Source organism: Grampus griseus (assembly GCF_964374135.1).
Source record: "Grampus griseus genome assembly, chromosome: 17".
Lineage (NCBI taxonomy): Eukaryota > Metazoa > Chordata > Mammalia > Artiodactyla > Delphinidae > Grampus > Grampus griseus.
The window spans coordinates 50,867,563-50,894,194 of record NC_139011.1 but is presented as its reverse complement, the minus strand read 5'-3'; the positions used below and the strand labels follow the sequence as shown (position 1 = coordinate 50,894,194).

Genomic DNA, 26,632 nt, shown 5'->3' with positions numbered 1-26,632 from the left:
AAAGTGTGTTTATATCATATTTTTAATAGAACTTTACACATATGCATTTTTCCATTCATTTCCAAACTTGAAGTTGAAGACTAAAAATAAATACATAAATAAAAATTATAAAAAGATGGTCTTGGATAATATTGAAATAGTTTTAGTGATTCAAATATGTCTCATGTGATCCTATTTATACGAAACTAACATAGTTACCAAATATTATACTGAAGCAAATGTATTTTATTCCATCTGCCAAGCTGGGCTTACAAAAGTAATCAATATTTTTTCTGGAAAATCTTGGAATTTGGAAAGTCTTTTCTTCCTCTTTCCTATTAATCTTCCAAAATGCTTTTTTTTTTCTTTTTTAAGGTTAACAGCAAGAAATCATCATCGTTAAACAAAATAGCCATTTGTATGATTTTAAAAACCAGATTTTTTCTATTATCAATGACAAATAAAAATATAGATAAACTATAACTTTGCAATATTTCTATTGCAAATATAGATATTTCTATGTTATCATTCATTCCTGTTAAACTATTTCTTTGGATGGTGGGATACAGCACAAATAATAGCTATTTTTGCCCTGAAAATCCTTACGGATTTTTTTATTCCTTACCCAGTTTCTGTTACTGCTATTTCTTACTAGTCAGTAACACTGGAAATTATGACTGAACACAAAACACATAAGGGAACAGAGGTTAATTCTCTTCAATTTAATAGCTTCTTGTATATTGTTCTGATTCAATTCTTCCCTGTGTCGAGTGTTTCACAATTACCTCTAAAACCACAGAAAGGAGAAAACTATATTTCAGTCTGTGTTAGAGGAAAAGCAATTGAGAAAGTTGTAAAAGCAGCAACATGACTATATGACTAATTCATTATAAATGTACTGTGTTTAAGATATCCTTTTAATCAATGTATTAACCAATGCGTTTACATTTAAATTAATTAAATGTAACTTCAAAAATCAGCTCCTCTGTTGCACCAGTCACATTTCAGGTGCTCAACAGCCACATATGACAGGTGGCTGCCATACTGAACAGCACATATACATAGAGCACTTCATCATCACAAGTTTTATTGAACAGTGCTACCATAGTCCTTGATGGATGGTAGGATTTTTTCCCCATCCTGATTTCTTTTAAAACACCTGTATTTTTAATAAAATAAATTCATATATGCAATAGTGGCCCAAGGCTATGGGAAAATGTTTACTGAGATAATCCTAAACTCTATGTTTCTAGAGCCAGTCTTTAGCAGAAACACTGTAACTATTGATCAGAAACTTGGAATCTTCCCACAATCCCACTGGTGATGTCAGTTGAAATGCTAATTGTGGTAGCTCAGGTGGAGGTACCATGACCACAACTTTTAGAAAATTTGCTGTTGTTGTTTAGAACCTGAGCAAAAACATAATGTTATTTAGCTGTAGGTCTAACTGCAATGCCCTTTTCTCATATTTTTGCCTTGTTGGCTTCTTTTGCTATTGAAACCTCAGCTAAAACGTCACTTCTTCAGAAAGACTCTTCTTGACCACCCAGACTATAGTAGCTATCCTCCCACATTTCTCAACCCTTAACTTCTATTACATTACTGTGTTTCACTTTAATCACTGCATTTATGGATGCCTTATACACTTATGTATATTTATTTGATTTTTCACTGTTTCCGCCTCCACTCAAATACAGTTCATCGTAGGAGAAGGATTTGGGGGTGCTCACTGCAATACCCCCAGGTCTAAGAAGCTTCCAGGCAAAGACAGACATCTTATAAATATTTATCACAGGAATATATCAATGAATGCTTTGGGCAAGAAATGGAGACTCAAGTTACTCATGGTGGAAGTATGCTTTTTAGAAATATAAAAGCATTCTTTAAAGTAAAAAAATATGTTTATATTTCTTTCCCAATTTGATCTTTGCCATTAATATTTTCCAAACTTTATATTGGAAATGTAGTAACTTCAAAGTTACATTTTGTACACATAATTTACTTCGAAGAAAGTTAAATAAGAAGTTAGCCTATAATAAAGAGATTGCCATATGTAGCAATAACTCACTCAAAAGATGACAAGTATCTCTTCGGGAGGCTAGGGATGCATGCAAATCTATTGAATAATGTCAAAGGTATGTAAGTCTCAGATCCTAAATATTCTAAAGAAATCCTGTATAAGTGGAAGTTTTGAAAACGGGCAATTTAGTCGGCACATAGTCAAGAATAGGGGGTAAAAAGAGGCTGACTTTGGTCATGGGAACTTCAATACTACCCAGGGGAGTGTGTGTCCTGAAATCTTAACACATAACTGTTTACAATTTCAACCATGTGCTGGCAGTAACACTGGCAGTATCAAGCTATTAAAAAATGATGGCTCCAGGACACCATTAAGATTGTCCAACTGCTTCAGAAGAAGCTTTCTGATTATAATATGGCTTATAATGCAGACTTTTTTTGAGAATAAATAATACACACTTTTCATTATGATAATTATAATTCTCACTGTAAACAGATAAGTTGTCATTTTAGCTCATGCATCAGGCAGTCTTTGGTGTCTTTACTTTGTTAACTGAGTTGTTTAAAGTTTGAGCCACTGAGGCAGCCTGTCTCATAAACACAAGGACTGGACATTGAAACACTGTTACTTTCACCACTGAATGATACCTGGCCTCCTTCTTGGCCACCTTTCTTTTCTTTCTTTTTTTTTTTTTTTTTTGTGGTATGTGGGGCTCTCACTGTTGTGGCCTCTCCCATTGCAGAGTACAGGCTCCGGATGCGCAGGCTCAGCAGTCATGGCTCACAGGCCCAGCCACTCCATGGCATGTGGGATCTTCCCAGACCGGGGCACAAATCCATGTCCCCTGCATCCGCAGGCGGACTCTCAACAACTGTGCCACCAGGGAAGCCCCCTGACCTTTTTTTTTTTTTTTGCCTCTCCTGTTGTGGAGCACAGGCTCCAGACACGCAGGCTCAGCGGCCATGGCTCACGGGCTCAGCCGCTCCCGGCATGTGGGATCCTCCCAGACCGGGGCACAAACCCATGTCCCTTGCATCGGCAGGCAGACTCTCAACCACTGTGCCACCAGGGAAGCCCCCCCCCCGACCATATTTTAACTTCTCAAAATACAAGCAATTCTGACTTACACTACCGTATTTTTTTTCTGCATCCAGATATTGGTAGTTCTTTGCATTTCTTACAAATTAAATTTAAAACAAAAGTTAAAAATAGTTAAGATAATAACAACACAAATAATTGATGATTTTAAAATAATCCCCAAATGACATTTTTAATAGCAGAAGAGACATCATTTTAGGCTTTATCTGGATACGCAGGTTACAAATAATGAAGTGTTATAACTTCTTTTAAGGGTGTCTGGGTTACAGCTGAACACAAAACACAATCTTAAGTGGCATTTTCCCTTTTATTTTCATGTTTACACTAGCAATTTCAATGATTCAATAAATGTCTTATGTTTGAAATGAATAATTAAGACATTTAAGAAAAAATTTTCTACATACTATATCAGAATTTGTCCAAAACCAACACTGAATTCTCACTTTAATACGAAGTACCGTAACATTTATTTAGTGATAGCCTCATCCATCAGAGGGCAGAGAGCAGAAGCAAGAAGAACTACAATCCTGCAGACTGTGGAACAAAAACCACATTCACAGAAAGATAGACAGGACGAAAAGGCAGAGGGCTATGTACCAGATGAAGGAACAAGATAAAACCCCAGAAAAACAACTAAATGAAATGGAGATAGGCAACCTTCCAGAAAAAGAATTCAGAATAATGATAGTGAAGATGATCCAAGACCTCGGAAAAAGAAAGGAGGCAAAGATCAAGAAGATGCAAGAAATGTTTAACAAAGACCTAGAATAATTAAAGAACAAACAAACAGAGATGAACAATACAAAAACTAAAATGAAAACTAAACTGGAAAGAATTAATAGCAGAATAACTGAGGCAGAAGAATGGATAAGTGACCTGGAAGACAGAATGGCGGAATTTACTGCTGCAGAACAGAATAAAGAAAAAAGAATGAAAAGAAATGAAGACAGACTAAGAGACCTCTGAGACAACATTAAACGCAACAACATTCGCATTATAGTGGTCCCAGAAGGAGAAGAGAGAGAGAAACGACCCGAGAAAGTATTTGAAGAGATTATAGTAGAAAATTTCCCTACCATGGGAAAGGAAATAGCCACCCAAGTCCAGGAAGTGCAGTGAGTCCCACACAGGATAAACCCAAGGAGAAAAATGCCAAGTCACATAGTAATCAAACTGGCAATAATTGAAGACAAAGAAAAAATATTGAAAGCAACAAGGGTAAAATGAAAAATAACATGCAAGGGAACTCCCATAACGTTAACAGCTGATTTGTCAGCAGAAACTCTACAAGCCAGAAGGGAGTGGCATGATATACTTAAAGTAATGAAAGAGAAGAACCTACAACCAAGATTACTCTACCCAGCAAGGATCTCATTCATATCCGATGGAGAAATGAAAAGCTTTACAGACAAGCAAAAGCTAAGAGAATTCAGCACCACCAAACAAGCTCTACAACAAATGAAAAGGAACTTCTCTAAGTGGGAAACACAAGAGAAGAAAAGGACCTACAAAAACCATCCCAAAACAATTAAGAAAACGGTCAAAGGAACATACATATAGATAATTACTTTAAACATGAATGGATTAAATACTCCAACCAAAAGACACTGGCTGGCTGAATGGACACAAAAACAAGACCCATATATATGCTGTCTACAAGAGACCCACTTCAGACCTAGGGACACATACAGACTAAAAGTGATGGGATGCAAAAAGATATTCCATGCAAATGGAAATCAAAAGAAAGCTGGAGTAGCTATACTCATATCAGCTATAATAGACATTAAAATAAAGAATGTTACAAGAGACAAGGAAGGACACTATGTAATGATCATGGGATCAGTCCAAGAAGAAGATATAAAGATTATAAATATATATGCACCCAACTTAGGAACACCTCAAGACATAAGTCAACTGCTAACAGCTATAAAAGAGGAAATTGACAGCAACACAATAATAGAGGGATACTTTAACACCTCACTTACACCAATGGACAGATCATAGAAAATGAAAATAAATAAGGAAACAGAAGCTTTAAATGACACAATAGACCAGATAGATTTAATTGATATTTATAGGACATTCCATCCAAAAACAGCAGATTACACTTTCGTCTCAAGTGCGCATGGAACATTCTCTAGGATAGATCACATCTTGGGTCACAAATCAAGCCTTAGTAAATTTAAGAAAATTGAAATCATATCAAGCATCTTTTCTGACCACAATGCTATGAGATTAGAAATGAATTACAGGGGAAAATAACGTAAAAAACACAAAAATATGGAGGCAAAACAATACGTTACTAAATAACCAAGAGATCACTGAAGAAATCAAAAAATAGCTAGAGACAAATGACAATGAAAATACTGTGATCCAAAACCTATGGGATGCAGCAAAAGCAGTTCTAAGAGGGAAGTTTATAGCTATACAAGCCTACCTCAAGAAATAAGAAAAATCTCAAGTAAACACTCTAACCTTACACCTAAAGGAATTAGAGAAAGAAGAACAAAAAAACCCAAAGTTAGCAGAAGGAAAGAAATCATAAAGATCAGAGCAGAAATATATGAAATAGAAACAAAGAAAACAATAGCAAAGATCAATAAAACTAAAAGCTGGTACTTTGAGAAGATAAACAAAATTGATAAGCCATTCACCAGACTCATCAAGAAAAAGGGGGAGAGGATTCAAATCAATAAAATTAGAATTGAAAAAGGAGAAGTTACAACAGACACCACAGAAATACAAAGCATCCTAAGAGACTACTACAAGCAGTTCTAGGAAAATAAAATGGACAACCTGGAAGAAATAGACAAATTCTTAGAGAGGTATAGCCTTCCAAGACTGAACCAGGAAGAAACAGAAAATATGAACAGACCAACCACAAGTAATGAAATTGAAACTGTGATTAAAAATCTTCCAACAAACAAAGTCCAGGACCAAATGGCTTCACAGGTAATTCTATCAAATATTTAGATAAGAGCTAACACCCATCCTTCTCAAACTATGCCAAAAAATTGCAGAGGAAGGAACACTCCCAAACTCATTCTATGAGGCCACCATCACCCTGATACCAAAACCAGACAAAGATACTACAAAAAAAGAAAGTTACAGACCAATATCAGTAATGAATATAGATGCAAAAATCCTCAACAAAATACTAGCAAACAGACTCCAACAACACATTAAAAGGATCATACACCATGATCAAGTGGGATTTATCCCAGGGATACAAGGATTCTTCAATATATGCAAATTAATCAGTGTGATACACCATATTAACAAACTGAAGAATAAAAACCATATGATTACCTCAATAGATGCAGAAAAAGCTTTTGACAAAATTCAACACCCATTTATAATAAAAACTCTCCATAAAGTGGGTATAGAGGGAAACTACCTCAACATAATAAAGGCCATATATGACAAATCCACAGCAAACATCATTCTCAATGGTGAAAAACTGAAAGCATTTCCTCTAAGATGAGGAAAGAGACAAGGATGTCCAATCTCACCACTATTATTCAACGTAGTTTTGGAAGTCCTAGCCACAGCAATCAGAAAAGAAAAAGAAATAAAAGGAATACAAATTGGAAAAGAAGAAGTAAAACTGTCACTGTTCACAGATGACATGATACTATACATAGAGAATCCTAAAACTGCCACCAGAAAACTACTAGAGCTAATCAATGAATTTGGTAAAGTTGCAGGATACAACATTAATGCACAGGAATCTCTTGCATTCCTATGCATTACTGATAAAAATCTCAAAGAGAAATTATGGAAACACTCCCATTTACCATTGCAACAAAAAGTATAAAATATCTCGGAATAAACCTACCTGGGGAGACAAAAGACCTGTATGCAGAAAATTATAACACACTGATGAAAGAAATTAAAGATGATACCAACAGTTGGAGAGATATACCATGTTCTTGGATTGGAAGAATGAATATTGTGAAAATGACTATACTATCCAAAGCAATCTACAGATTCAATGCAATTCCTATCAAATTAGCAACGGAATTTTTTATGGAACTAGAACAAATCATCTTAAAATTTCTATGGAGACACAAAAGATCCCAAATAGCCAAAGCAATCTTGAAGGAAAAAAACGGAGCTGGAGGAATCAGACTCCCTGACTTCGGACTATACTACAAAGCTACAGTGATCAAGACAATATGGTACTGGCAGAAAAACAGCAACATAGATCAATGGAACAAGATAGAAATCCCAGAGATAAACCCACACACCTATGGTGAATTAATATATGACAAAGGAGTCAAAGATATACAATGGAGAAAAGACAGTCTCTTCAATATGTGGTGCTGGGAAAACTGGACAGCTACATGTAAAAGAATGAAATTAAAACACTCCCTAACACCATACAGAAAAATAAACTCAAAATGGATTCAAGACCTAAATGTAAAACTGGACAGTATAAAACTCTTCGAGGAAAACATAGGAAGAACACTCTTTGACATAAATCACAGCAAGATTTTTTTTGATCCACCCCGTAGAGTAATGGAAATAAAAACAAAAATAAACACATGAGACCTAATGAAACTTCAAAGGTTTTGCACAGTAAAGGAAACCATAATCAAGACGAAAAGATAACCCTCAGAATGGGAGAAAATATTTGCAAACAAATCAACGGACAAAAGATTAATCTCCAAAATATATAAATAGTTCATGCAGCTCAATATTAAAGAAACAAACAACCCAATCCAAAAATGGGCAGAAAACCTAAATAGACATTTCTGCAAAGAAGACATACAGATAGCCAAGAAGCACAATAAAAGCTGCCCAACATCACTAATTAGTAGAGAAATGCAAATCAAAACTACAATGAGGTATCACCTGACATCAGTTAGAATAGGCATCATTAGAAAATCTACAAAAATTAAATGCTGGGGCTTCCCTGGTGGCGCAGTGGTTGAGAGTCTGCCTGCCGATGCAGGGGACACAGGTTTGTGCCCTGGTCTGGGAAGATCTCACATACCGCGGAGTGGCTAAGCTCATGAGCCATGGCCACTGAGCCTGCGCGTCCGGAGCCTGTCCTCCACAAAGGGAGAAGCCACAACAGTGAGAAGCCCGTGTACCGCAAAAAAATAAAAATATAAAAAATAAATGCTGGAGAGGGTGTGTAGATAAGGGAACCCTCTTGCCCTGTTGGTTGGAATGTAAATTGATACAGCCACTATGGAGAACAGTATGGAGGTTCCTTAAAAAACTAAAAATAGAATTACCATGTGATCCAGCAATCCCACTACTGGGCATATATCTAGAGAATACCATAATTCAAAAAGACTCGTGCACCCCAATGTTCATTGCAGCACTATTTCCAATAGCTAGGGTATGGAAGCAACGTAAATGCCCATCAACCAAAGAATGGATAAAGAAGATTTGGTACATACATACAATGGAATATTACTCAGCCATAAAAAGAATGAAATATAGTCATTTGTTGATACGATGATGGATCTAAGGACTGTCATACAGAGTGAAGTAAGTCAGAAAGAGTAAAACAAATATCGTATATTAACGCATGTATGTGGAACCTAGAAAAATGATACAGATGAACTGGTTTGCAGGACAGAAGCTGAAACACAGATGTAGAGAACAAATGTATGGACACCAAGGGGGGAAAACCGTGGTGGGATGCGGATGGTGGTGTGTGAATTGGGTGATTGGGATTGACATGTATACACTGATGTGTATAAAATTGATGACTAATAAGAACCTGTAGTATAAACAAACAAACAAACAAAAAACAGCTAATACTAAAAAAAAAAAAAAAAAAGAAAACATTTATTTAGTATAAGGCAGGTCTGTCTTGGGCCTGGACCAAGGTGGAGTGTATTATTGTAAATAACAGAAAGAACTCTTTATTTCATGTATAACATAACTGCATATTGTGGGGTTTGGGGGCATCACAATAGTATATTTTTCATTTTCATGTAGGATAGTTATATTTATTTCTTTTCCACAAACATGTTTTAGCTCTTAAATAACTATTCTATGGTGGTTCCTTCTACATAACTCAACAGAGTCCTTGCAAGTAACAAATACATGCTAGACAACCAGATTCTACTGACAAAGAGAATTACTACCAAAATAATTTATTAAGATTATTTTGTGCTATTATTAATTTGTAGACTAATTTAGTAAAAATGAATTATGATTATCTGAAATTATTGATAGTAATCAGAAGGATAAAAAAACATAACTAATGATATTGTTAACTGCTTTTCTAATTATTATTACTTTATTTTAAGATGGGCCATGGCATTATTTTCAGTGTTGTTTACTGACCAAAATTGTAAAACATGAGGTAACCAAAAGAAAAAGTACATTTCTCCCTCTTACTATGTTCTGGCTATTCTTAAGTGTATGTAGCACAGATCCAGTGTTTAGAAAGGTTACTTCATTTTTGTAATTTATAAAATATCTTTAAAAATATTTATGACATTGCAATGCACAGCTCTCAAGGAAATGAAAGAGGTAGATACTGACCAGCAATACATCCCAAAAGAAGTTATGTGTTTGTTTCTTTTATCCAACACTTGAAAAACATAACTTCAAACTGAAATGTCAGCAGTAGGAAAGTTTGTCCATTTTCCTTCCAGGTCTCATGAAAAACTGTTAGTGCCTTGTATTGCAGCAGCAATTACAGGTTTTACTGGGTGTGCTATGCAAAGCCTCTCTGTGAGCCAAGATGAAAAAGGCCTTTTAAAGGAATGTCAGCAGCTTCAGAAACTGCTTGTCAAAAGGATTTCAGTTTTCCTTCTTTGGCCTTCCTAACCACTTTCAATGGCTTATTTCATTCCTGGTAGTTTCCATCTTATTAATGCATATAGCTTGCAACTGTAATTCAGGGTGGGGCCACATGGTTACAAAATTATACAGGGAGTTGATTAGGTACAAAAATAAAAGGCAGAACTCCACAGATTTTACAGTACATTAATAGTTTACTACTGGCAATGGTTAGTGGTGTGGCAGAAAAGAAGGCAACAATTTGCTGAAAGGCATTAAAAGAGAAAAGCTCTATTAATTATGCCTTGAAAATGGCCTTCATTTTTTGTAAGTTTATTGCAATTATTATAATTATAGATAGACTGAAACATCTAGAGGATTTTCTTTAAAATTTCTTTTTGCCTCTAGCAACATAAAACAAAACTGAATGCTAGGGAGAATTGACTAAGAGTCTTGGATTCTGGTTTGACTGTGGCCTCTGACTTTGGTCTTCTGTGCAAGTCTCTTATCTCTGTGGCCTTAGTTCCACTTCCATACTACTGGGAAAGGTTATTTGAATGCCTCTTGCAATTTCAATGTCAAGTTGTATGGGAAATGGGGGAAGTTGACAAGTTTCCAGCTCTGCTGAAACTTACAAGAAAATTCACAGCAGCAGCTATCTTATTTACAGATATTTGAAAGGTCAACAACAACAACTCTCTTGAGTATTATTTGTAAGGTGATTTTATGCTATCATAAAAATCTCTTCAGAATTGAGTACATTCCCTTAACACGAATCTATGCTTGATTATCTAATGATTCTATGAAAAAGTAAGGGTGTCCTTAACAGTATCTTTTTGAATAACATTGTCAAGTTAGTAGCTGAGCATTCCATAGACTTCCTAAATCAGTGAGTAAAAGGAATTCATTTAATAATGATGCATTTTTTCACCTCCAAAAGCTAGGTGCTATGGTAAGCATTGGAAATAGAGTTGTAAATAAGAGAATGGAATAGAAAAGCCAGTTATAACTTGTTAAACTTTAAGCTCACAAAACTTTTTAATATTTGTACCTTATAAGAATTTGAAACATAAACAATGTTACTCCTAAAATTTTCCTAAAGGAAAAAATAACCAAAATGTTATTTGTTTACATTGTTGGACAACATTCACTGTACACGTCTCTAATCTCTCATCCACAATCCTAAAATTCAGACAGATTGAAAACTCATTCAGCATAGAGTCTGATTTGAACTGATATGAGGATTTTTAGAGATGCTTTACCATGGTTATTGAGACAATTTATATTTCAGTAAAGAAATATTAATGCGTTTGATTATGGGTTGCTTTCCTAGATCCTTTTGGGATATTATGGAAGTAATGTTTCATATGCTGAATTAGTAATGAAAACAACTTTAAAATAAAACATACTGGCCATATTGTATTAAATGGCATAATGAAAGAAGCACTTCAGTGCTCTTATTTCAAATGCAAATGCCATTGGCAATGGCATTTTGAGCAAAACTGAGAATTTAATTTTCTGTTTTCTTCTTTCTTCAGAGGATCACTGCCACTTTTGTTTTTTGTCTTCTGGTATTTTTTAAATAAACAAGATACATAGAGCTATTACAAAAAAACAGGCAATTTAAGTTCTTGGTCTTTTGTGTGAGGCCTTAGACATATAATTTACGCCAGACTGAGACAACTCCTGTCAAAAAGATGATTAGAAATCATCCCATCAGGCAATGTGGAGGCTGATGGAATTCAAAAAAATTGCATCCCTCACATGAAAGTCACCCTGTCTTCTAACAAGTAATATCTAAATATAGAGCTGTGTGGAGGGCTGCCCAAGATGGCAGAATAAGAAAACCCAGAGTTTACTTCTTCCCAAAGGCATAACAAAATTACAACTGTTTACAGAGCAACTATCAATGAGAACATGAAGATGACCAGGAAAGATTTTCAACAACTAAAGTGATAAAGAAGAAACCACAAGGTGAGTAGGAGGGCTGGAGATATGGTATAGTCAAGAAACAAACACCCGTGTAGGTGACTCAAAAACAAGAGGTTAATCAAAATTGCAGAGGTTCTCTTCAAGAAGCAAGGGATCCAAGCACCATACCAGGCTCCCCAGTCCAAGGGTGTTGCAGCAGGAGGATGAGCCCTCAGAATGTCTGGTTTTGAAGGCCAGTGAGACTTGTGTACAGGAAAGCTGGAGGGCTGTAGGAAACAGAGACTCTGCTGGCAGAAGCCATTATGGGGAGCTCCTTCTACCATGAGGACACTGGTGTTGGCAAATGAAGTTTTGGAGTCCTCTCAAGAAGCATATTAAATCTGGGGGCTTACCTGTCACCAACTGGTCAGCATCAGTACCAAACTTTCCAGGGTGCACAGCCAGGCAAGTACCCAGGTCAATCCACCAGCAAGCTGGAACCAGCTATAGGAAAACACAGGTCCTGCAGCCAGTTGCTCCAGAACCTGGCCTCCCCACCAACAGACCAATGGTCTCTACAAGAGGCAGGAGCTGACAGACAACTGGGCCATGGGCCAGCCCTGCCTACAGGTGTGTCCACATTAGTCAGACATACCACAACACAGAGCTTACACAGCCCACATAGAAGCTACCCATAGAGCATGTAACTTTGGTGACCAGAAAAGGGTGTGCTGCTGTTCCCCACAGGATGTCTCCAGCACAGGGCCAATTCTTCAAGATTGAGTAATGTAACCCAACTACTTAACACACAGAAATAAAAATAGAGAATTAGACAAAATGAGGCAACAGGGGAATATGTTCCAAATGAAGGAACAAGGTAAAACTCTAAAAGAACTAAGTGACATAGAGATAAGCAATGTACTCAATAAAGAGTTCAAGATAATGATAGTAAAGATACTCAACAAACTCCAGAGAAAGAAGTTTAACAGATAGTTAGAAAATATAAAGAAGAAAAATAACAGAGCTGAAGAATACAATGATTGAAATAAAAAATAGACTTGAATCAATCAATAGTAGATTAGATGATACAAAAGAACAAATCAGCAAACTGGAAGACAGATTAGTAGAAATCATTAAAGCTAAATAGGAAAAAGACAAACAGTTTAAAAAAATGAGGCTAGTTTAAGCAACCTATGGACAACACCAAGCATGCTGACATTTGCATTATAGGGGTCCCAGAAGGACAAGAGACAGAAAGAGGCAGAGAACTTGGTTGTTGAAATAATAGCTGAAAGCATTTCTAACCTGGGAAAGGAAACAGACATTCAGGTCCAGGAATCATGGAGAGTCCATAAAAGATCAACCCAAAGAGACATGACACACTGTAATGAAAAATGGCAAAAAATAAAGATAAAGAAAGAATTGTAAAAGCAGCAAGGGAAAAGCAACTAGAGTTGAACCTTGAACAAAATGAGTTTGAACTTCACAAACAAACATACATGTGGATTTTTTTCAATAGTAAATACCACAGTGCTACACAAACTACAGTTGGTAGAAACCACAGATGCAGAAACATAGATATGGAAAAACTGTGGCTATGGAAGAACTGTGGATGCAAACAGCCAACTCTAAGTTATACACAGACTTTTGACTGTACAGAAGTTCGGCAACATTAGCTATGTACAAGGAAGCTACCATAAGACTATCAAGTGACATTTCAAGAGAAACTTTGCAGCCAAAATAAAAGTGGCATAATATATTCACAGTGATGAAAGGAAATAAATGACAAACAAGAATACTCTACCAGGCAAGGCTATAATTCAATTTTGAAGATGAGATCAAGATTTTCACAGACAGGCAAAAATTAAATGAGTTCAACAACATTTAACCAGTTTTACAAGATACGTCAGAAGGATGTTTCTAAGCAGAAAAGACCACAATGAGAAATATAAAGATTATATAAAAAGAAAAATCCCATTAGTAAAGGCACATATACAATAAAAGTAGTAGAACATCCATTAATAAAGATGGTAGGAAGGATAAAAAGCAAAAGTAGTAAAATCCTCTATATCCAGAAAAAGTGGTTAAGTGATACCCAAAACAAAAACATGTGAAATATAATGTCAAAAACATTAAAAATAGTGAGAGGAGTAAAAGAGCAAGGTTGTTATATTACGTTCAAACATAAAGAGATCATCAACTTAACATATGTGTATGTTGTTACATATACACGTAAAAATAACCACAAACCAGAAATCTATAACATATACAAGCACACACAAAAAAGAGAAAGGAATCCACACATGACACTAAAGAGAGTCATCAAATCAAAGGAAAAAGAGCTAAAAAAGAAAGGAACAAAAAAAAAATATAAAAACAACCCCCTAACAATTAACAAAATGACAATAAGTACATATAAATCCATAATTACTTTAAGTGTAAATGGACTTTTGCAGATGACATGACATGATACCATATATAGAAAATCCTAAAGACACCACTAGGAAACTATTAAAAAGCACAAATGAATTCAGTAAATTTATAGGAACAAAATTAATATACACAGATTTGTGGCATTTCTAAAAACTAACAACAAACTATCAGTAAGAGAATTTAAGGAAACAGTTCACTTTTACAATTGCATCAAAAAGAACAACATGCCTCAGAATAAAACTAGCTAAAGAGGTAAAAGACTTTTACTCAGAAAATTATAAGACACTGATAAAATAAATTGATTTTGACATAAACCCATGGAAAGATATATTGTGTTCATGGATTGAAAGAATTAATGTTGATAAAATGACCATACCACCCAAGGCAATCTACAGATTCAATACATAACCTACAAAAATTCCAATGATATTTTCTACAGAAGTAGAATAAATAATTCCAAAATTTGTATGGAAACACAAAAGGTCTTGAGAAAGAAGAACAAAGTTAGAAGTATCAAGTTCCCTGATTTCAAACTGTACTACAAATCTACAGTAATCAAAACAGTATGATAATGGCACCAAAAAAACATAGATCAATGAAACAGAATAGAGAGCCCAGAAATAAACCTACATTTACATAGTCAATTAATCTATGACCCAAAAGGCAAGAATATACAATGGGAAAAACACCCTCTTCAATAAATGATGCTGGGAAAACTAGAAAGCTACATGCTACATACAAAAAGTAAAACTGGATGACCTTCCCTTACCATATACAAAAGTAAACTCAAAATAGATGACAGACTTAAATGTAACACCTGAAACTACAAAACTCCTATAAGGAAACATAGGAAGCATCTTCTTTTGCATTAGCCTTAGCAATATTTTTATGGATATGTCTCATCATGCAAGGACAAAAAAAGTAAAAATAAAGAAATGTACTACATCAAACTCAAAAGCTTTTGCACAGTGAAGAAAACTACTAACAAAATGAAAAGACAGGGATGGGAGAACATATTTGCAAATGATGTATATGATAAAGAATTAATATCCAAAATAACAAAGAGCTCATACAACTCAACAACAACAAAAAAAAACAACTTGATTAAAAAATGGGCAGAAGACCTGAATATTTTTCCAAAGAAGAAATACAGATAGCCAACAGACACTTAAAAGGATGCTCAACATCACTAAAAATCAGGGAAATGCAAATGAAAACTTCAATGAGATATCACCTCACATCTGTCAGAATGTCTATTATCAAAGAGACAACAAATAGCAAGTGTTGGTGAGGATATGGAGAAAAGGAAATCCTTGTGCACTGTTGGGAGGAATATAAGTTAGTGAAGTCACTATGGAAAACAGTATGGAAGTTCCTTAAAAAGTTAAAAATAGAACTACCATGTGGTTCAGCATTTCCACTCCTGGGTATTTTCCCAAAGAAGACAAAAACACTAATTCAAAAAGATAAATGCACCCATATATTCATCACAACATTATTTACAATAGTCAAAATATGGAAGCAATTTGTGTCCATAAATAGATGAATGAATAAAAAAAAGTTGTATATCTATACAGTGAACTATTACTCATCCATTAGAAAGAATGAACTCTTGCCACTTGTGTCAACATGGGTTGACATAAAAGTACTCTAAAGAAATCAAGTTTTAATAAAAAAGATAGATGGCTAAATAAATAAATAAATAGCTGTGTGAGTGTATATATTTGTTTTAATTTCCTAGCAGATTCATTCATCATCAGAAAAATGAGATTAGAAGCATCCTAACATTATATGTTTGAAAAACTTAAAGAGACCATATTTATTGTGTTCAATAGAGCAAACTTAAATCTCTGAATTTTGAGCATGTCTCTGCAGTGACAATTTCAGTATGAGAGGAGACATCACTGAGGCAAAATCTGCCTTCCTGATGTTGATTCTAGTGTTACCTCTGCACATACACAGAATAGTCCCCTCACATTGCAGTGTTTATATATTTGAGGTCACCTGCCATAACTCTTTTAGTGCTCTCTATTGAGAAGTCAGCTCTTTTAAATGTTCCTAAGGTGAGTTTTGATATCAGGGAAAATGTCTTATAATTTTAGTTTAAATTTTTACTATTTGAAAGGAAGAAATAACTTTTTTTTTTTTTATGGTACGCGGGTCTTTCACTGTTGTGGCCTCTCCCATTGCGGAGCACAGGCTCCGGACACACAGCCTCAGTGGCCATATGGCTCATGGGCCTAGCTGCTCCACGGCATGTGGGGTCTTCTCAGACCGGGGCACGAACCCGTGTCCCTTGCATCGGCAGGCAGATTCTCAACCACTGCACCACCAGGGAAGCCCAAGAAATAACTTTTTTAAAGTTAAATCACAATGTGATCTATAATGATCCTCAGTAAATAAGTTGTGAAGGAATTTTTCTATATATGATTAGTGCTACTCAAACTTTCTATTCAAACTATGGGGACAAGAAAAGACTGGGACTTAGGATATGGTAAACCCCATTCTTCCATCCTGAAAGTGAGACTTAATTATAAGGAAATCTACAAATTAGTTTGTTAAAGGATTACAAAACTATGCTCTGTTTCAAGGAGGCATTACTAACAGGTGATACACTACAAGTTATTTAATTTTAAAAAATTAATTTTAACTGAAAAATGTGGAGTTATCTCTGAGTTTAAGAAATTTGGGAAATTTAGATATTGTCAAATTCCTGGAGTTAGCCAAACTGTGAAATATAGGACACAAGTCCTCTAGATTGCCTAGTCTGCCAAGACTACTGATCCCAACTTCAAGGATGTAGGGTCCAACTACAAAATTAGAGGGAAGAGTCCACACAAGATCACTCTCATTTCTGACACCAACTGCAAGTTCAGGGGGTCCCCCAAACCACTCTTAGATTCAAATCACTCAAAGAACTCCACTGAAAACTATTACGCCTAATGGTTATGGTTTATTACTGGGAAAGAACACAGATTAAAAAATGAGCCAAATGAAGAGATTCAGAAAAGAAAGTTCCATTGTCCTCAGAATATATTACCATCCTGGTATCAAAGTATGACAGTACTCATGAGGTACTGCCAAGCAGGGAAGCACACCTGAGCTTCAGTGTCCAGAGTTTTTTTTTTATTATTATTATGGCTTCATTTGGAAGGCATGCTTGCTTGCTTGCCCATAGGTTTGGACTCAGTATCTAGGTCAACTGATATTGCACAACCCAAAGTCCCTCCCTAAATCACATGATTGGTCCCAATCCTAACCAAAACACTTCTATTAGGTATGACAAAGATTATGTCCACAAAGCAAGGGCAAAGGCCAGACATCTTTTTGAACTAGGCCAGTTCTTCATAACACAGTAATTATTTGTTTTAAGGGTCAAGTATGTAATTACAGCTTAAAAAAAAAACTGAAAGTAAATACTTTGATGGAAATGCTTAACACTACATTGACTTTTAAGAAAAAGAATGCAGAGTAGAAAACAGCTTTAGAGCTCAGTATTAACATGACCCAGCTCTAGTTTGACACATTTAAAAGCAAAACCAAGTAAAATATCATGAAAATTAATCAATATAAAAAGGAAAACTAAAATAAGCCAACAAGTATCTAAATTTTTAAAGAAAATTACAGCTAAACTTGGGAAAAATTTTAGATGTTGATGGAATTATATGACCATTATTTTGTTCTCATTCTATGAGAGCTAATATGTGGATAAAATTAATATTAAATATGTGGATTCTTTAAAAAATTGCTTAACTTAATCACTATAATTAAATAAATTTTTGTATGTTATATTTTTCTTAGAAATGCTCAGGTAAGGAATATATCCATAATTAATTATTTTCACAAAATCTAACTTATGGAATGGTTCACAATATCAAATCTCTATATACATATTCTGAAAGGAATATAAGAATCAATTTATTCACTAGGGGGAAACAGAATTCTTTAATTGAAAGCCAGAGAGGATGAGGAAAACGGGTAGTATTTAACTGAAACTTTACTTCCTAATCTCGATTTAAATTTGTCATGTTTTTCAGGTTTCATATTACTTCTGCTAACTATTAATTTGACTATTCTACTGTCTAGAAATATCTAGTTTTTAAGACACCTGAAGCTTCCAATATACTGACAATAAAAATTTTAAACTGTAGAAATGACATATTGGTATCACACGTTAAGAAAAAAATTCATCCTAAAATTTGGTCAATGATTGCAATGTCTCACATTAGTGCAGCTCTTTAAATAGTCAAATTCGTTTTGCATATCTTATCTCATTCTGAGATGAGTTACCCAGCTACTATTATTTGCTTTATTTGACACACATGAAATTTATAGTCCAAAAATGGAAATTCTCATCATGTTTATAATATCCCGGCACTAAGATCCATGTCTCTTGACTTTTAATCTAGATTTCTCTTCAACAGAATATATAGCTCTTCTTACAACAAACAGGGGATAGCTCTGTCAGTTCAATTATCTCTTCCTCAGAAAAGACTTCCCTGATATTATTGATCAAGTTTTAAGAACTAAAACAAAACAATCATGTATATATTTTTATTGCAATATATACCTTATTTTCTTTGCACTTACTACAGGTATAGTTTTACTTGTCTTCTTCTGATTTGGTGATTATTGTCTATTTCCCACTCTGAACTGTAATCTCTTTGAAGGCAGTGGCAATGAGGTAATTGTAAAGACTCTCACCTTATAGAAGAAACTCAGGCTCAGAGGTGGAATCTTGGTCATACACGTGTTCAAAACCTGGCTTTTCCATTTTTACCATAACCTAGTATATTTTCTTAAATACAACAGGCACTAAACACATATTCATCAAATAAATTAATTAAAATATTACTATATATAAGTAACCATTTCTCCTATTTTCCTACATAAACCATTTCCCACTTTTATTTATTCAAGGAAAAGAATCTCCCATAAGAGAGGTGTAGGGGAATTGTCCTTACATGTTTATTTAGTAAACTATAATTTTTCAACAGTCTTCAGAATTCTAATCATATAAAATTTTTAAATTAAAGTATAGTTTATTTACAATATTGTGTTAGTTTCAGGTGTACAGCAACATGATTCAGTCATATAACTTAGTTTTGACCCTCTATTGATCTTTTGTTTATGAGAACAATAAGAAAACTCGGTATACACAATCAATATATTTTAACAAATATTGTGGAAATTTTCAGGAATCAACAAGAAGCTTCAGCATTTCTCTTTCTGATGATAGTAACTGCAAATGCAGTGAACAACTTGGAAAATGTTGTCTCTATTTCAAAGGACTTCAGAATTACAAACAAGGCAGTGTATGTGTCAGCAGTTCACAAATGGCCAGCTTTTACATCAGCTCCTTAGAGCTTCAGATCAAGGATATAAACAATCTTTGCTTAATGTTCTGACCAGTAGCTGTTACAAATAACTGCACTTTATAAATAAAGCAGTGCAGACCAATGAATGCAGAGACTCAGCAACTTCTCTAGGTTAAATGCCAAAAAACAGTGGTTTAACAATAGACACACTTAGTTCTCAATATAAATGCCTCCTGCCCTTTGATAGGGCATTTTAAGAATATGATGTAAATCATACCAATGTTTTCATAGGTCAATCTCCCTAGGCAATAGAAATAAAAGAGAAAATAAACAAATGGGACCTAATCAAACTTACAAGCTTTTGTACAGCAAAGGAAACCGTAAATGAAATGTAATGACAACTATGGCCTGGGAGAAAATATTTGAAAATTATGTTATGGACAAGGACTTAATTTCCAAAATATACACACAGCTCATACAACTCAACAATGACAACAACAAAGAACCCAAACAACCCAATTGAAAACTGGGCAGAAGACCTAAATAAACATTTCTCCAAATAAGATGTACAGATGGCCAACAGGCACATGAAAAGATGCTCAACATGGCTAATTATTAGAGAAATGCAAATCAAAACCACAATGAGGTACCACCTCACACCGGTCAGAATGGCCATCATTAAAAAACTCTACAGGGACTTCCCTGGTGGCACAGTGGGTAAGACTCTGAACTCCCAATGCAGGGGGCCCAGTTTCAATTCCTGGTCAGGGAACTAGATCCCACATGCATGCCACGAGTAAGAGTTTGCATGCCACAACTAAGGAGCCGGTGAGCCGCAACTAAGGAGCAGGCGAGCTGCAATTAACAGCCAGTGCAACCAAATAAATAAATAAATAAGAAAAGTCTTTAAAAAAATCTACAAATAAATGCTGGAGAGGGTGTGCAGAAAAGGGGACCCTCCTACACTGTTGGTGGGAATGTAAATTGATGCAGCCACTATAGAAAACAGTATGGAGTTTCCTCAAAAAACTAAAAATTGAGTTGCCATATGATCCAGCAATCCTACCTCTGGGCATATATCTGGACAAAACTATAATTCAAAGAGATACATGCACCCCTATATTCATAGCAGCACTATTCACAATAGCCAAGACAAGAAAACAACCTAAATGTCCATCAACAGATGAATGGATAAAGATGTGACACATATATACAATGGAATACTACTCAGTCATAAAAAATAATGAAATAATGCCATTTGCAGCAACATGGATGGACCTGGAGATTATAATACTAAGTGAAGTAAGTCAGAAAGGGAAAGGCAAATACCATATGATATCATTTATGTGGACTCAAATGAAATTATCCATGAAACAGACTCACAGACTTGTGGTTGCCAAGGTGGGGGTGGAAGAGGGATGGATTGGGAGATTGGGATAGCAGATGCAAACTATTATATATAGCAGCAGTCCCCAACCTTTTTGGCACCAAGGACTGGTTTCATGGAAGACAATTTTTCCACAGACTGGGGAGGGGGGATTGTTCAGGTGGTAATGGGAGCAATGGGGAGCAGCAGATGAAGCTTTGCTCGCTAGCCCACCGCTCACCTCCGGCTGTTTGGCCCAGTTCCTAACTGGCCGTGGACCGCTGATACACGGCCCAGGGTTTGGGGACCCCTGGTATATAGAATGGATAAACAACAAGGTCGTTGTTGAATATAGCACAGGCAACTATATTCAATATCCTGATAAACCATAATGAAAAAGAATATGAATAAGAATGTATAAATATGTATAACTGGATCACGTTGCTGTACAGCAGAAATTAACACAACATTGTAAATCAACTATACTTCAATAAAATAAATTTTAAAAATAACTTTAAAAGAATATAATATACCTTTTTTAAAAAATAAAGTTTCAGTAAATAATACTTTTACAGAGAAAGAGAAACATTGTAACTTCTTTTTACAGAAATCTCAATATTCTGGTACTTGAAGGGCCTGGTACTTCTCATCCAATTCCAGGTAGGACATCTTGTCATGTGACCCTCTGATTCTCTTCATAATTTCAGCTCCATGACATTTAGAGGCAAGTGGTATCTTTTAAAAACATTCAGTCCTGGCCCTCTGTGATTCAGTGACCAACCACCTATTCCTAGGTTTGCAATTCTTAGAGCTGCTCTTTTGCCCTGGTCATCAAATCCCTGTTTTGCTTGTTGTCTTCAGTACCACCTATTATTAATGGGGCTCAGTCTTGCTCTTACCAGTTCTTCTCCCAGAAGCCAACATTGACTTAATATTTCTCATTAGCTCTGTCCCCTACATTATTTTCCTACCTAGTCACTCCTAGTCAATTCTTCTGGGCAGTTAACCTAGCCTGCAGAACAAAGCCTCAAGTTCTCAACATGGCATTAATGATCCTTTAGGAAGTAGTCCCAATTGTATCTGTCATCAAATTTCATTAGCTGCCCACAGCACCTTACACCTTCTTACCTCCAAGCTTGGCTAAATTTACATTAGTCAAACAGATGCAGATTAGATATCTTCTACAAGAAATCCTTCCTTTTTGTGGTCCTCCTATGTGCTCCCACTGCACTTTGTGCATTAACCTATTAAAGTATATCACAAGGCATTGTGATCATCAAGTTACTGATATCTCCTCTGCTAGACTATTATCTTCCTGAAGGAAAGAAAAGGGAGTGGCTTGGACTTCATTTCATTCCCAATGTCTAGCTATTATTTGGTAGTCATTCAAAACTTTAAAAAATAAAAAATAATGAATACAATAGTTAGATTCTTAAGAGCAAATAGTGTTGTCATAGACTCCTATGCAATCTCTTTAAGGTCAACCATAGTGCTTTGCACAACACTAATAGTAATAATAATAATAATAGCAACAACACCATCAACTACTATTGCAACATTAATAGCAGTTGCTGAAATTACTGGAGCATTTGCTATGTACCAGTCTTTGTGGTAAGTGACTTACACAGCTTACAATTCAATTTATCAGTGTTGAGCTGACAAACTTGCTATATGACAGCTGTCACATTGCATAAATTAACAACACTCTCTGGATTAATTGCCAAATACCTTGTCACTTTTCATGATTTAAAACTACTTCTATAGTAAGCTGAATAAATTCTCACCATGGTGCCTACAAAATGGCAAAACTGTAAGCAAAATATTTAGTAAGCTTGACTTTCTAGAGACTTCTTACTCATGATAAATGCATACTGGGCAAGATCCTCATCTAATTGTACATCTTTGCTAGCCAGATTAAATCACATTATCAAAAGTTATCACTGTAATTTTGAGCATACTCATTTTCACAGTCTAAGGAAAAATTCAAATGAATACTTAATTTTTAATTTTTTTAACTTAAATAAAATGATAGGGTTGCAGGTATTATTTTCTGAGTATGCACTCGAACTATTTTTAAATTGAAGTATAACTCACTGACACTATATTAACTCCAAGCTCAACCTAGTGATTCAATATTTCTCTACATTACAAAATGATCACCCTGATAAGTCTAGTTATGATCTGTCACCATACAAATATATTATGATATTATTGACTATATTCCCCATGCTGTACATTTTATTCCCATGATTTATTTATTTTGTAACTAGAAGTTTGTACCTCTTAATCTCCCTCACTTATTTCATTCATCCTCCCACCCTCAGCCCATCTGGAAACCACCTGTTTCACCTCTGTATCAATGACTCTGTTTCTGTTTTGTTATGTTTGTTCATTAGTTATGTTTTTTAGATTCCACATATAAGTGAAATCATACCATATTTGCCTTTCTCAGTATGACCTATTTCACTTGGCAAAATATCCATTAGGTCCACCCATGTTGTCTCAAATGGCAAAATCTCATTCTTTTAAACAGCTATGTAATATATTACATCATCTATTTTGTATATATATATGTGTGTGTATATATATGTATATGACATCTTTATCCATTAATCTACTGATGAGCACTTAGGTTGCTTTCATGTCTTGACTATTTTAAATAATGCTACAGTGAACATAGGGGTGCACATGTCTTTTTGAATTAGTGTTTTTGTTTTCTTCAGATAAATACCCAGGAGTAAAATGTTGAATCACATGGTAGTTCTATTTTTAATTTTTTAAAGAACCTCTATACTATTTTCCATATTGGCTGCACCAATTTACATTCCTCCAAACAGTGCATAAACGTTCCCTTTTCTGCACAACCTCACCAACACTTATTTGTTGTCCTTTCAATAACAGCCATTCTGATAGATGTAAGGTGATATCTCACTGAGGTTTTGGTTTGCATTTCCCTGATGAGTAATGATGTTGAACATCCCTGCGTCTGTTGGCCATCTGTATTTCTTCTTTGGACAAATGTCTATTCAGTTCCTCTGTTCATTTTTTAATCAGCTTATTTGTTTTCTGATGTTGTATAAGTTCATTGAATATTTGGATATTAACCTCTTACCATATATATCATTTGCAAATATCTTCTCCCATTCAGTAGGCTGCCTTTTCTTAGTGTTTATAGTTTCCTTTGCTCTGGAAAAGCTTTTTAGTTTGATGTAGTTCCATTTGTTTATTTTTGCTTTTGTTGCCCTTGCATGAGGAGATATACCAAATATATATATACACATATACATGTATATTGTTAAGACCAGTGTCAAAAACATACTGCCTATGCTTCCTTCTAGGAGTTGTATGGTTTCAGGTCTTACATTTGAGTCTTTCATCTATTTTGAGGGTTTTGTTTTTGTTTTTTGTTTTTTTTTTTGTATATGATATGAGAAAATAGTCCAGTTTAATTATTTTGAATGTAGTTATTCAGTTTCTCAACATCATTTATTGAAGAGGCTGTTTTTCCCATTGTATATTCTTGCTATTTTTGGTCATAGATTAATTGATCATGTAAGTATGGGCTCATTTCTGGGCTCTCTATTCTGTTTCATTGATCTATGTGTCTGTTTTTGTGCCAGTATCATACCATTTTGATTACTGTAGCTTTGTAGTATAGTTTGAAATCACAGAGCTTTTACCTCTAAACTTGTTCTTCTTTCTCAAGGTTGTATTGGCTATTCAAAATCTTTTGTAGTTACACACAAATTTTAGAATTATTTTTCATAGTTCTGTGAAAAATGTCATTGGAATTTTTATAGGTATTGCATTGAACCTGTAGATTAACTTGGGTAGTATGTTCATTTTAGCAACATTAATTCTTCCAATCCATGAGCACAGTGTATCTTTCTGTGGATTTGTGTCAAAATCAATTTCTTTCATCAGTGTCTTACAGTTTTCTGAGTAAAAGTCTTTTTACCTCCTTGGTTAGATTTATTCAGGGGTATGTTATTTTTTGATGCAAATGTAAGAGTAAATTGTTTTCTTAAATTCTCTTTCTGATAGTTTCTTTTTAATGTATAGAAATGTAACAAAATTGTGTATATTAACTATTCCCACAACTTTACTGAATTTATTTATGAGTTCTAATATTTTTTGGCAGTGTCTTTAGAATGCTCTATAGTATTGTGTTATCTGCAAACAGTGACAGTTTTACATCTTTTTTCCATTTTGGATTCCTGTTAGTTCTTTTCTTTGTCCGACTGCTGTGACTAGGACTTCCAATACTATGTTGAATAAAAGTGATGAGAGTGGGCATTCTTTTCTTGTTTCTTATCTTAGAGGAAATGCTTTTAGCTTTTCACCATTGTGTTTGTTACCTGTGGGCTTGTCATATAAAGCTTTTATTACATTGAGGTATGGTCCCTCTATACCACATTCTTGAAAATTTTGGTCATAAGTGGATGTTGAATTTTGTCATAAGCGTTTTCTTCATCTATTGAGATAATCACATGAGTTTTATTTTTCAATTTGTTAATGTGAGGTGTTGCAATGATTGATTTGCATATATTGAACTATCCTTTCATCCTTGGGTAAATCCTACTTGATTAGCGTTTATGGTCCTTTTAATGTGTTGTTGAATTAAGTTTGCTAATATTTTGTCAATGATTTTTGCATTTATATTCTTCATTGATGTTGACTGGTAATTATCTTTTTTTTTTTTATTTTGGTGGTGTCTTTGTCTAGTTTAGGTGTTAGCATGTTGCTGTTCTCTTGGAACGACTTTGTAAGCATCCCTTCCTCTTGAATATTTTGGAGTAGTTTGAGAAGGATATGTATTAATTCTTCTCTAAATGTTTGGTAGAATTCACTTGTAAAGCCTTCTGGTCCTAAACTTCTTTTTTTCAGTTCTGGTTCAGTTTAATTACTCATAACTTGTCTGTTCATATTCTCTATTTCTTCCAGACATAGTCTTAGGATACTGTACATTTCTAGGATTTTATTCATATCAATCAGGTTGTCCATTTTATTGACATATAACTGTTTGTAGTAATCTCTTATGATCCTTTGTATTTCTGTGGTGTCAGCTGAAAATTCTCTTTCATTTCTGATTTCATTTATTTTGGGACCTATCTCTCTTTTTCCTTTGACAGGTCTGCCAAAATTTACTAATTTTTTTAATCTTTTCAAAGAACCAGTTCTTAGTTTCATTGATCTTTTCTGTTGTTTTTTTTGTTTGTTTCTATTTTATTTATTCCTGCTTTGATGTTTACTATTTCTTTCCTTCTACTAACTTTGAGTTTTGTTTGTTCATCTTTTTCTAGTTTTTTGATTAGGTCGTTTATGTGAGACTTTTCTTGTTTCCTGAGATGGGCTTTTATCACTATAAAGTTTCCTCTTAGAAATGATTTTGCTGAATCCCATAGATTTTGGATAGTTGTGTTACCATTTTCTTTTATCTCCAGATAATATTTGATATCCATCTTGGTTTTTTCAGTAACCCATTGTTTGTTTAGTGCCATATTGTTTAGACTTCATGTGTTTGTGTTTTTTGCATTTTTTCCTCTATAGTTGATTTCTAGTCTCATAGCATTGTGGTCAGAAAAGATGCTTAATATCATTTCAATCTTCTTGAATTTATTAAGATATATTTTGTGGCCTAGCATGTGATCTATCCTGGAGAATATTCCTGGTGCACTTGATAAGAATGTATTCTGCTGCTTTGGAATGGAATGTTCTCCATATATCTATTAAGTACATGTATTAAGTACATCT

At 34.6% G+C, this 26,632-nt stretch overlaps 1 protein-coding gene across 1 annotated transcript in view; it reads right to left on the bottom strand.

The window, feature by feature from the left end:
* The window catches only part of MMP16 (matrix metallopeptidase 16), a gene marked incomplete at its 3' end in the record, with an annotated part of 349,251 nt that overhangs the window by 68,535 nt on the left and 254,084 nt on the right, over nucleotides 1–26,632 (bottom strand). The window lies entirely within an intron of this gene.